Here is a 12843-nt window from a genome sequence, read left to right as displayed (position 1 = left end):
CTCTCTCCTTCCTGTAACTATCATTTGTTCTGTCTCCTCTTCTCATACCTTTTAAACATTTTTGTAATTTTTTCCTATCATTCTTAATCATAAAATTATGAAGATTAAGAAATTAATCCCACCATGATAGTGAGATGTAGGTTTGAGACTTATCTATCAAATGAATATAAAATAAAATCTTGAAGATGCAAAGAACATAGGGCTTTTGCACACTTACTGCTTGCCTCTAGGTTATTAGCTCCATAATGGGGGTTTCTCATGGGACTGGACCCGAGCACTCACACAATTCTCAAATCTATTCAGAGATAACCTGGTCCATAACAACAAAGTTTATTTGCAAAGAAGGCACCTCTTACAACCATCAGCATTAGCCACAAGAACTAGAAACTGAAACTTATTATTTGCTATCATTTCCTTGGAAGTGGTGCAATTGTCTTTAAGTAAGCATACAAACAAGCCAAATGACACAACATGAAGTGGCTTTTGTGAAAAGGAATCTTTCTTTCTGTTGAACTATCCTTTCATTTCAGTAAGTAGCAGGCCTACAAAGTTGACCTTTAATGAACATTGCAGGGAAGAAAAATGCTAAGGTTCTTATCCTAATATTCCTAAATGGCAGTTTTATCTTAGCCTGTGGCTCAGACTGCTGCATATCTTTCATCAGAGAATCAGGAGTTGAAGCCTCTTTGGGACACACTATGGTCGTTTCCACACGGCCATGCTGGGGGTTCGTTGGCATATACAACACTGACACACACCCCCGGGACCGTTCACACGAACGGTCCCAGTAGGGGCAGGGAAGTACCTTCCATTCGACCTTCCGGCTCATCGCCCAGGCCAGGGGACACGCCCCCTGCCCTACATGACAGCTCTGGAGTCGCAGGGCAGGGGGGCGTGTCCCCAGACCTGGATGATGCACCGGAAGGTTGCAGGGAAGGCACGTCGATTGGGAAAGGGGGGGATGTTCGCACGGCAGCGGCTGGAAGCCGCTGTTTCCAGAAAACCTCACTCAGGGAGTGAGGTTTGGAAACAACGGCACCGCGCCGCTGGGGGGAAGCAAGGGTGGTGCGGCTGTGATGCAGCTGCGCCCCCGATGCGAACAGCGTTTTTGCTGTCCCTAGGGCACTGTGAATGGCCCATCTTAGAATTGATAAAAGGATGAAAAGTTATCTGAACGATGTTAGTCATTGTCTCAGTTAACATCATAACTATTACCACTGGAAAAATAGCTCAGCCCGCTTCATTAATTTAAATCTTTATATGAAAAGTATCAAAAGGACCCCATGGAGAAAACTAAATTTGACTGTTGCCCTTTTTACTAATCTATTTACTGTTTCCAGACACAGGTACTTGGTTAAAGCATGTTGTAGTTATGATACTCTTGTTTCCTTTGCTTTCTGGGGTTTCAGTTATCAAAACAAATAAGAAACAAATGCAGCCTTAGATAAGTACAAAATTTGTTGCGAATTGCTTTGTATTGGATTAAGATATGGAGAGATCTGAGCGATGTTGCATTCATGGTAGAAAACTCATGTATTCTCCCAACTTGGAGTCCTTTCTCTTTTCTGCAGTCACAGGTATTACTTTAAATTTTCATCAGTACTATTTTAATTCCCAAACTCTTGAATGTGCTTTTGCTTTTTGTAAAATGAACCCATGGCCCTTTCCACACGGGCCATTTACAGCACCCTAGGGACGGCAAAAATGCCGTCCCTAGGGAGCTGTTCACATGCAGCGGCACCGCCCTAGCTCCCCCCAGCGGCGCGAAGCCGCTGTTTCCACATGTCGCTCCTCGAGCGACATTTTCTGGAAACTGCAGTGCGAACGGCAGCGGCTGGAAGGCACCATTCCCCCTTTCCCGATCGACATACCTTCCCTGCAACCTTCCGGCGCGTCGCCCAGGCCTAGGGACACCCCCCCTGCCCTGCGACTCCAGAGCTGTTGCGCAGGGCAGGGGGCGTGTCCCCTGGCCTAGGTGATGTGCCGGAAGGTCGCAGGGAAGGCACGTCGATTGGGCGACGGTGCAGCACTGCGCCGTCTTCCCTGCCCCTACCAGGAAAGCGAACAGTCCTGGGGGGGCGGTGCGTCAGCGTTGTATATGCCGACGTACCCCCCAGCGTGGCCGTGCGGAAACGGCCCATGATTCTGTAATTTTTTTACTATTGGCTAGTTCCTATCAAAAAGGTTTAATACTGCGAGAATTTTCTGAATGTTAACAATGCCATGGTAACTGAAATGTAATAACCTGTAAAATTAATGTTGATGTATGGATATTTCTGATTTCAAATGGTTGGTTATTTTAGTGAAATAAGTGAAAACTATTTTGAAATGGTATGTTGATGGCATCTTGCATCATGAAAATTAGCAAAAACTTATGCAAGGTCCTCTGGTAAATGTTGGTTCTGTCAAGAGAAGAATTTTTTTTAATCCTATGTGATGGAACTGTAAAAGAGCACAGCTTCTCTGAAAAATAAATAAAGTCATTATCAAACTTCCTTTTTTACCAGAAACCTTTTTACTTAATTATGTTGTGACAACGCCAGGAAAATAGCTGGAAGTGAAACTGAATATGTTAGACTTATTTTTGTGCAATATTGGAAAAGGAAGAACTCTCCTAGGAAAACAGAGTGGTTGATGGAGATATAGGTTTTGTTTAAATTAAGTTAAAGTGACAGCATATAAAAATTAAAAGAGATGACAAAGGTAAGAAATGTAAATTTGTTGAAGTATAAAAAATTAGAAGTTGAAAAATGACACATTTTGTGAATGTTCTGCTTGCTGAAATGTTTAATTGACAGCTGATAGACTATTTTCAAGATTCTTCCTTGTTAAACAATTGAAATTTCAACAAGGATTTCACTGGTTTATTTTCTGCTGGTTTCATTTTTCAGTGTTGTGTTTAACATATGTGTAACCAAGAAGAAATGCATGTTTTTATCTGATAAACATATCAACAATGAATGACGTCAAATCATAGTTGATTGGTTTCTGCTGGATTTTTCTTGGGTTAGACTGGATTTGGATTCTCCAAGCATAATTCCTTAATTTACAAACAAAGGACATAGGATGTAGGGTGGTTAGGCACTGAACGGCAGCTTTGTCCTTTTACCATCTATATTGTCACAGAATGGAGTTCCTGTTTCATGATTACACTATTCAGATAAATAAATCAATGATGTGTTAATGACAGTGTTGTGTATAAACATGAGACTTAGTGAACAATATGCAAGAAATGGTACATGAAAAACCTTTTTGACCTTCATTTACTCTTAACATTAATGCAATTCCCCAAACCTGCAGTTTAAAGCTGTAAAGGTTGACCTAGCCAGGCCAAACCCATCCTTGAACTGGAGACTCTGGCCTGGCTAAGACCAGCTTTATATTGCTGGTTCTACCTCCAAAGCTCTGCCTCCAAAGTCACATGGATTTTGGAGGCAGAACCAGCAGTGTAAAGCTGGACTCAGCCAGGGCAGAGCATGCAATTGAAGGCTGTCCTCTACCTGGCTAGGTCCAGCTTTCAAATACATGCTTTGAAGCAGAGCCCTACAGTTTAAAGCTAGACGTGGCCAAGCCCAGCTTTGGACTGTGCCCCTGAACTTCATGTGGAGTTCATGGGCAGGGTGCAGTTGGACCTGGGCCCAGCCTTTTGGAATACTTTTGGAATTTGTGATGGGGTGCAGTTTGGTTGTGATGCCATGGTTTGTGGGAGGCCTCTGCACTGTCTGGTGCCTTCCCCAACCAGCACCCATGGCAAGACCCATGGCTTGCCCCACCCTAGTTATGCCCTTACTGCTTTGGCCTTTGATGGAGGATTCATCAGGGCTAGACCAACAGAAATGGACCCAGGCAAATTGCCACTACATAACTTTCATGACTTGGACTTTCATGATTGCCACTACATAACTTTCATGATCCAGGACTTGCTGCTTGCTACTATTCAAGAGCAGCCTTCATAAACAAAAAGTCATTACATGTAGGAGTTTCATTCTAGGATCTGAGAAACCCAGGTTCAAATCATTACTCTGCCTGAAAGTTCACATGGTGGCCCTGGGCTAGTTACACATTTTCAGCCTAACATACCTTAAGGAGGTAGGATAAAATGAAGAAAAGGAGAAGCTGGTTCCCATTGTGGAGATAGGTGGTTGTCCTGCGCCCGGGGCGGAATCCCCACTGGGACCCTTGTTGCCAACCCCCCTTCACCTTCCCGGATGCTGGAACTTCCGGCCTCACTCCCGATGTCCGGGGAGTGGACTAAGTGGGACAGCTGCTTTAGCCACAGCTTGCGCCAACTGCCCACAACTGACTCAGGGCATGCAGGAAACTAGGGAGGGAGAGTGGGGTAGTCCCCCTGCCAGCCTTTGGACTGCTGGCTTCTCCTTCCCTCTCAGTTCCTGCCCCCTCTGCTCGACCTCCAATTCTCCTCCTCTTCAAGTCCTTCCTCCCTAACATCCTCTCCTCTCCTTCCCCAGGACTTCCCCACCGTCCTCCTCCTTGTCCCTTCACGTTTTTCCCTTCTCCCTTCCCCAAACGTGCACACACATTCCTTCCCTCCTTCTCGCCTCCTCTATCCTTCGTCGTGCCCAGGTCCGTCCCTTTTATCCCCTCCGCCACCAATCTTCAGCCCAACAGGGCTCAGCTGGCCCTGCTCGGCCGTCCCGGCCTCTTTGGCGTGGCGCTCCCGGCTGCCGAGGCTCCCGCCCGCCTCGTCAGCTGGCGAGAGCGCAGGGAGTCTCTCCGTTCCCTCGTCGCCATGGCGACCGGCCCTGGAGCACTCCCGTTTCTCGCCGGCGCAGCGACGGGGCTCCCCCTCCGCCCCAACATCCCATGTCATGGGGGAAGTGCCTGCTGGCCGCAGGCAGGGGCACAAGTCAGGGGAGGGGGTGGGGGCTACCCTCGCTCTCGGACAGTGGTGTATAAATTAAATAAATACAGGTGAAGATGAGGGAAGATAAAAGGTAGGATGGTAGTGGGTGGGAAGGAGAGAAGGAATCAAGGAAAGGATATGAAAGTTGAAATAAGTGTGGGGAAGGGGATACAGATGAGTTGCCCCCTGAAAATCTTTGTGACTTTATCACCATCCAACTATGTCTGTCTCTGCACAATTGGCCCATAGTTTTCCTGAATATAAGCTGCCAGGGTGAGGGAAGTAAGGACATCTGAAGACAAGGGGGCAGATAAAGGTAGATTTCCCATGGTCAGTTAATCGTGTAATACTCACACGAAATATCAAGGTTTCAGCAAGAACTCCCCACTGCTTAGCTGCCAAACATGGATTTATCCCAGTTCTGGTGCTCCTTCTCCCCCTTATCACATGTTTTTAAAGAACCTGCATGGAAGTGCACCTTTTTAAAAAACATGCGCTGAAGCCGGATAGGTAGGGAGGATCAGGGGACAGAATCTAGGTTTATTTTCCTGCCATAGGGAGTGACGTGGAGCCTTCCAGCCAATCCGAGTGCAGTGGGCTGTGCATGATGCGTGCAGCCCCTTTTTTGGTTTTGCGCTGATGGCAGTTACATTGAAATGTGACTGCGTGGAATGTGATTTTGTGCCAACTGTAAATTAAAATTAGACTTTCGTGCCAGCTCAGCTGTGTGCCAGCTCAGCTGTGTGGTTAAAGAGTGCCGAAAAAGCCCACGCTGCAATGGGGAGGGAGAAACCACGATGAAAAGGTGCTGTTTCTTTTGAAACCTGGTTGTATCTGGCTTTAATTTCTTAGTGGGGAAATGGCCCGAGGTAGGTAGGGAAGAGAAGGAAGCAGGAAAGGGAGACAGGCTACAGGGACTTTCAGTGAAGGGAAATAGTGGGGGGATGAGATGCCTAGTTGGGAAGAGAAGGAAGCAGGAAAAGGGGACAGGCTACTGGGCTTTCAGCAAAGGGAAATAATGGGGAGATGAGATGGCCACTGCAATTTTTTTGCAGGTTCCCTGTGTTACCCTGTTATTTAAAAAACAGACTGTCAATTTTCTGTGTCTTAATTTATACATTTTTGTCATGTTTCAGAGATCTATTTCTCAAGATGTGGAAGTGCCATAAAAAAAATTCCATAGGTAACCACTTATAAATTTTGATATCCTGCCAATTGTCTCGATGTAAAAAAAATGGCATTAAATTATAACCAGCTAGGAGTATGTGCTTATTGCCATGAAAAAAAGGTCAGCTTTTGAGAAATTTCTGTTGCCGATAAATTGCTTATCAACTACAACGTGCCATTGTTTTTTCCAGAAAGACTCCTGTGGGGTCTTTCATATCTTAAAGAAAATTTCAGTGCAGGTTACAGAAGCCTAGTCATGTGTTAATAACTGATATTTTATTCAGCGGCTCCAAGGGCTAATTCTTGACTAGAAGTCGGTATTACAGATGTCCAGATATGCATGACTGAAGTTGAAGGTTTTTTTGGGCAAATATATAATTAAGAAACCCAACAAATTTAATTAGAGGAACCTCATTTCTCCTGTGTTGTTCTCCCCCCCGCCCCCCACTATCACTGCTTTCCTCTTTCCCTTTTCCTGGTAGCTCCCACAACCTATTGTTTTCTTCTTCCTTTTTAATCTCTCATTTATCTACTGTTAGCTGTCTCCTCCCAACGTTAGCTTTCCTCCCCTCCATTCCCCAAAGCCTCTCTGCTTTTCTTCATACACCTGTCATTTTCTTCTTGCTCCCTTCAGTGTTATCTCTTTTTACTCCTCTTCCTTGCTTACTTTCTAATTTTCCTTTAATTTTTTTAGTATTGCTGTCTGCCATGCATTTTAACATGACATGGAAACTGGTTGCCTAGCAACCTAGAAAAGATGCACCAAGATCTCATAATGTTGTCTTGTGTGATCTCAGTAAGTTTGTAGGCATTGGTTCTATGATTTTGTAAGGTTATAACTATCCAAAAGATTTTTTTTATTTCATTTTTTGGCTAGACTGGAACTTCCCACAAGTGTGTACAAAAAATCTCTTCTGTCTGTCCCTGGCTCTGTTGGGCAGATTTACTGATCTGTGCTCTAGTGCCAGGCTTATAAGTAGCTGTATAGATGGAATTTATCAGTCATTTTTTTAAAATTATAGCTTCTCAGTCCTGAGGTTTGCTTTTTATTCTCCTCTCTTCATTTCAAAGATATTAGTACAAATTTTAAATTTTCATGTAGGTGATATATTTCAGTGAAAATAAAAGTCAATGGCATGGTAAAAAGTTCTGCATATAGTATTCAGTTGCTAAGTATATTCTTTGGCCTTAATAACATGCGTATATAATATGCTTAACAATAATCCATATGTTTAAGACAGTTCTTGCAAATGAACAGATAAGTTTATATTTTCAGAAAACGAATACAAAACTAATATTTTGCAGAATGTAGTGGAAAACTATAAAGTATCCCAAGTCTTCAGACTGTGGTTAAATGTAGGACATTTGTTTTCTCCCTGTAACAACAGATCAATCTTTCTTAAAGTAGCAGAAAAACAAGAAGAATTGTTGTTTGCTTTTGTTCATAAATGGATAATCTCACTTATCTGAGGACATTCTGAACCTGTAAAAGAACTGTGACAGCAAAATCAGTAAGCAGACTTTCCTAGTAGTAAGGTCCCATAGGTCCCAATGAGAGTTATTTCTGAATCAATCTACTTAGTCATGCTCTCAATGTGACTCCATTTGTCCTAACATTGTGGAAAACACCCTGAAGTTCAAGTGTATCTATTGCGGGTGCACTTGCTGATATTACCTGTCTGTTCTTTGCTTCTTTCCTAAGCTTCCTCATAACTAGTTGTCTAGATACAAGAAATGGTGAAGACTGTGCAAGGAACTAGATCATCTTGGTAATTTTTTGTGGTACCTATCAGTGGTGAAGCTCCCACGGGGGACATCTGGGGGCATATGCACGTGGGGGGCGCAAAATCACCTGATCACAAAATCACGTGGGGGGCGCAAAATCACCTGATCGCACTCCCTCATCGTTGTCGTCCTCCTTGCCTGCTTGTCCTCCTCCCTCGTTGTCGTCCTCCTTGCCTGCTCTCTCTCTCTCTCTCTCTCTCTCTCTCCTCTCTCTCTCCCTCTCTGTTTCTCTGTATGTATATACAGACATTTATGGCCTTAAACTGGAACCTTGAACCTGACCTGGTATTCCACTTGGAGCCAGTACAGCTGATGGAGCATTGTGATATAATGACAGAACCAATAACAACATCAGATTACCTTTGGCCTTTTAGTAAAAAGCCCAGAAGCCTTTGCTCCTTTGCTGCTTAGCTAAAATTCCACAGATCTAAAAACTGTTTGTTTAGTAATACAGCATGCGAACCAAACCAAGGACAAACAAGCAGATACTGTAGCTGTTTTTGGAAACCAACTTTATGCAGAAAACTGCTATCCAGAATGTTGAACTAGGTCAAATATAAAATGATGACGTTTAACAAAACAGGCAAATCAGTATGAAACAGCATCTATATATATATAAAAAGCTAACAGTGTTTTTGTTGATGATAGTATAACTCAGTAACTGCTGGGCCAATTCCTCTGAAAATTCCCAGCCACTATAGTCAGCCAGGTGAGATTTTTTTAAGATGTTCACATACCTGAAATTTCACACCTGGCCCAGGTAAAATGCCTTTTTCCTGGCGCTCCATGGTGAAGGACATGCAGCTGCCTGTGTGTAACTGTCACCCTTAGAATGTTCGTGCAGCTTAGAATGTTCACTCAGATGGCCAGATATGAGCAGTGAAAACAGTACATAGGCAATAACTCGAGTGGAAGTAAAACACATACACACACATACACACAAGGGAGAGGGAAGGGAGGGAGAGGGAGGGGTGGCATGCAAGGGAAGAGAGGGAAGGAGAGGAAAGGGACGGAGGGGGAGGCATGCAAGGGAAGAGGAGAGGGGAGACAGTGAGGGGTGGCATGCAAGGGAGGGGTGGCAGGGGGCCCGGCATCTTGATATGACCCACTCACCCTAGCGGAGGAAAAGGGAAGGGAAGAAGGGGGAGGGGTGGCATGCAAGGGAAGAGAAGTGAGGGAGGGAAGAGAGTGAGGGGCGACATGCAAGGGACGGGAGGGAGGGGCCAGGCACCCTAGATTCCCTGAATACTGCGGTTATAGTTAAGAAAACCAGGCAAGCATTACTCAGGAGTAAGCTCGGTACAGCAACCGTGACATACTTTGAATGGCTGCATCGCGCCCCTCTGAGGGTTTGCTCAGAAGCGACACCCATTGCCACCAACCAAACTTACTCCCAGGTAAAGGATCATGACCAGCCAGCCTAGATGTGTGGGAGGGGTGCCTTTCCATCCCCCCCCAAGGAATGTGGGCACACACATCAATGACATTGCACAGTATCAGGCTGCGTGTTTGCATGAGCACGTACTGCTGGCCTCTGCAATTGATTTGCTGCCACTGTTCCTTTCCCATTTCACCACAATAAGCCACAGCAACGCGTGGCTGGGCCCTGCTAGTATGTTTATATGAATGTGAGTTATGAGAAATCAGTCTTAGAATCTCTGTACAATTTCTGTATTGTCATGATTTTATGTGTATTTAAGTTTAAATGCATTGCTTTCCAAAGCTTTTGAAAACATGTAAGTTAAGAATTGAATTGAAATTGAATTGAATTGAACTGGAATTGAAACATTGTAAGAGTCTTTGGTCAGTGTTCTGTATCTCAGAGGGAACTATTGTTGAAGATTTAAACCAAAGAAATGTTTTGCTGACTGAAACATAGTTCACAGGGTATCAATCATGGTAATAACGTAGGCCTGTACCGTTTACAAAGTATTGAGAAAGCTTTTTCCCCACAGTCTTGATTATCAAGAAGAGTATGATTTCTCTGTTAGCCAGTCCTCCTTCTTTGCTATTAGTACATGCTAAATTGAATAAAATTAATTAATTAATTCAAATCCTCTTGTCTCCTGGAATTCCTCCTGCCCTACCCCCCTCTTTCCCAGACGGAAGCCTGAGCAGCCAGCCCAAGTGGCCCATCTGGGGTAACAGTGGCATCAATGATGTTCCTGCAAAGACCCATACAGCTGAATTCTGAAGGTCAACAGGTATATTTATATATAGTCCTGTTTGCAGAGTAATGAGCAGAATGTAGTTTTGTGCACCACTTTATAAATCAGTTATCTTGCTAAAGACCAGCCTTTTAACCTCAGAAATCATAAACAAAAGAGAACTTTACTTAAACTGAAAGAGAAATAGACTATAAACATAAACAAAGCATCACTTATATACATCGATACATTCACAGTTCATCGTTTGGTTACAATTTCAAGCATAGTCTACAGTAGTAAACATTTCAGTCAGAGGCTTTTGGTTAACAGAACACAAACCATCTTTCCTCAGCAAGAGTCAGGGAGCAACTGTTTCCAACTGTCACTTTTAGAATGTTTGCTGAGATATGCCAGAATTCCCTGATGCTGCATGCAAGGCTGTAAAATCCAATACATTCTGGGTATGTCGAAACTTCTAGAGCAGTCTCAAGGGTAGCCCTGTGTAAAATGAGTTGCAGTTGCCTAGTTTGGAGGTAACCATTTCATGGATCACTGTGGCTAGGCTGGGACAAAATAAGTAGGGTGCCAGTTGCCTAACCTGATGCAGATAGAAAAAGGCCAGGTTGGCTACATTGGTGACCTGTGCCTCCATAGAGAGGGAACCATCCAGGATAACACCAAAACTCTTAAAGGTTGGTGTAGGTGTCAACTGCATACCATTTACAGTTGAGAGTTAGCATGCCATTCCTAACTTTCCCTGGCCCAGTCACAGGACTTCTGTCTGATGGATTTAATTTCAGCAGACTTGGCTTCAGTCATTTCACCATAGCTCCCAGACAACTAGCCAATATATCCTGTGTGCACTCTGGCTAGCCACCCATCAACAGATATGGCTGCATGTCATCAGCGTACTGGTGACAATACAGCCCAAAACTTTATATCAACTTGGCAAGTGGGTAATATAGATGTTAAATAACATCGGGGAAAGTATTGCTTTATGTGGAACTTTGCACACTAACAGATAATGTGGTGATGTTTTCACAACTTGTGTTACCTTCTGTCCCTGACCAGAGAATATTTTTGATACTCTGGGCTTAGACTACAGGCCATAAACTTCTGGCTTACTGGAGTTTTCTGGCATGCTAAAGACAGGAACCAATGTAAGTAATTTTAGGAGTCTTCAGGGAGAAGCTCAAAAGGTTCATTTTTATTTAACTATACATAATTAGTTACTTCCATAAGAACATTCCAAACATATCTGGAAAAGAATGTGTAACAATCTAATACACAATAAAATCCATTGTATGAGAAAATACAATGTGCTCTCAAAAACCTTTTTGCAAAGCTGGATCTCAGCTTTGCAGTGGGAGGGGGGTGGAGACAGCAGGGTGCCTGTGAGGTTGGGGGGAGTTGTCACCATCTCCATGGGCACCACCCATTTGCAAAGCTGGATTGAACCTTTTCAAAGTGGGGGAGTCAGAAGGATGCCTGTGAAGATGGGCAGTCACTCTTGAACAGGGTCAACAACAGGCATTGAAATTATGGATTCTAATTGAAATTATAAATTGTGATCAATCTATCCCTACTGTCTCAAGTTTGAAACTAGCAGCTTCATGAATACTGCCCTGAGTACTGGCAACCTTACTTTGATATCATGTGCTGGCAAGTCTTTGATAGCTATGCAGTCTTGGTCAGGGGGATGTCATGTAACTTGTCCTTGTAAACCATTCACTGTTAAGGGAAAAATTAAGGAAAATGGAATGTTCAAATAGGGTTGACAATTCAGACTGGGTAAAATCTTGGAGATTTCGGGTAGTTCCTGGGAAGGCCCATGTTGGTTCATAGGACTGGGGGGCAGATCACCAGAGATTTGATGGCAAATACTTCACTTTTTAAATCTGCCCTTTTCTCCAGAGGAACTGATCTATGTGATCGGGAAATTAGCTGTTATTCCTGGAGAACTCCAGGCTCCACCTGTATGTTGGCATTTATACATCAAATATTTTAATTATTTAAATATGTAATTTTGATTGGTGAACCTTATTATAAGCCACATGAAGCCCAACTTCACTGAGAAAGGATGAGGTAAAAATGTATATATATATAAATAAAGCCAGCTGAGTAAGACCTGGGCTGAGCATTTTTGTCCCTCATTTCTGCTGGTAATCTAAAACTTGGCCATGACCAGTGGTGTGAGCCTTTGGCCCATGCTGGCTAAACAGTGGCCCTTTCTGCATAGCTTATTAATAATGAGTTTAACCTGTTTCCTCCTCACTCCCTTCTCACATAGAAGCTCACCTGTTTAGGAAGCGGCAGCAAATGCAGTGGTTCCTTCGCACAGAGATCCCTTTTTCCCCTTCCCAGGATGCATGTATAGCTACAGAGGCCTCTAGGGGACCTCCGTGGCTACCCAGTGCCCAGGCAAGAAAAAAAAAGTAACCCCCCATAAATGGGATTTTGGAATGGTGGGCAGTCAGAAATTTCCCTCCTCTGTAACCGAGACTCTCCACCACCCTGCAATCAAGAATCTTTCCCCATCTGAATGACTGCTCTAGAGAATCTACTCAAATGGTGGATGAAGGGGGGGAAATTGGATGCTTCCTGCTACCATAGTTCCCACAGGCAAGAAGGAAGCATTTGAAACCCGGGTTACAGAAAAAAAAACTTCTTCGTGATCTTCATTAAACCCAGGTTGGACTCTCTAAAATGGATCTGACCCATTTTGGGGAAGCATTCCATGCAAATCTCTGCCTCCAGAACAAGTTTTTTTGCCTCGTTTTGCCCATTTTAGATTGGTTGTGTAGAGTCTCCCTATGACACTATGCATATGGAACTATCAATAACTAGGGATGTTCTTGTGGCTCATTTCTTGACTGAAGT

This window comes from Sphaerodactylus townsendi, linkage group LG04 (assembly GCF_021028975.2).
Source record: "Sphaerodactylus townsendi isolate TG3544 linkage group LG04, MPM_Stown_v2.3, whole genome shotgun sequence".
Taxonomy (NCBI): domain Eukaryota; kingdom Metazoa; phylum Chordata; class Lepidosauria; order Squamata; family Sphaerodactylidae; genus Sphaerodactylus; species Sphaerodactylus townsendi.
Note: the sequence above shows the minus strand (reverse complement) of the source record.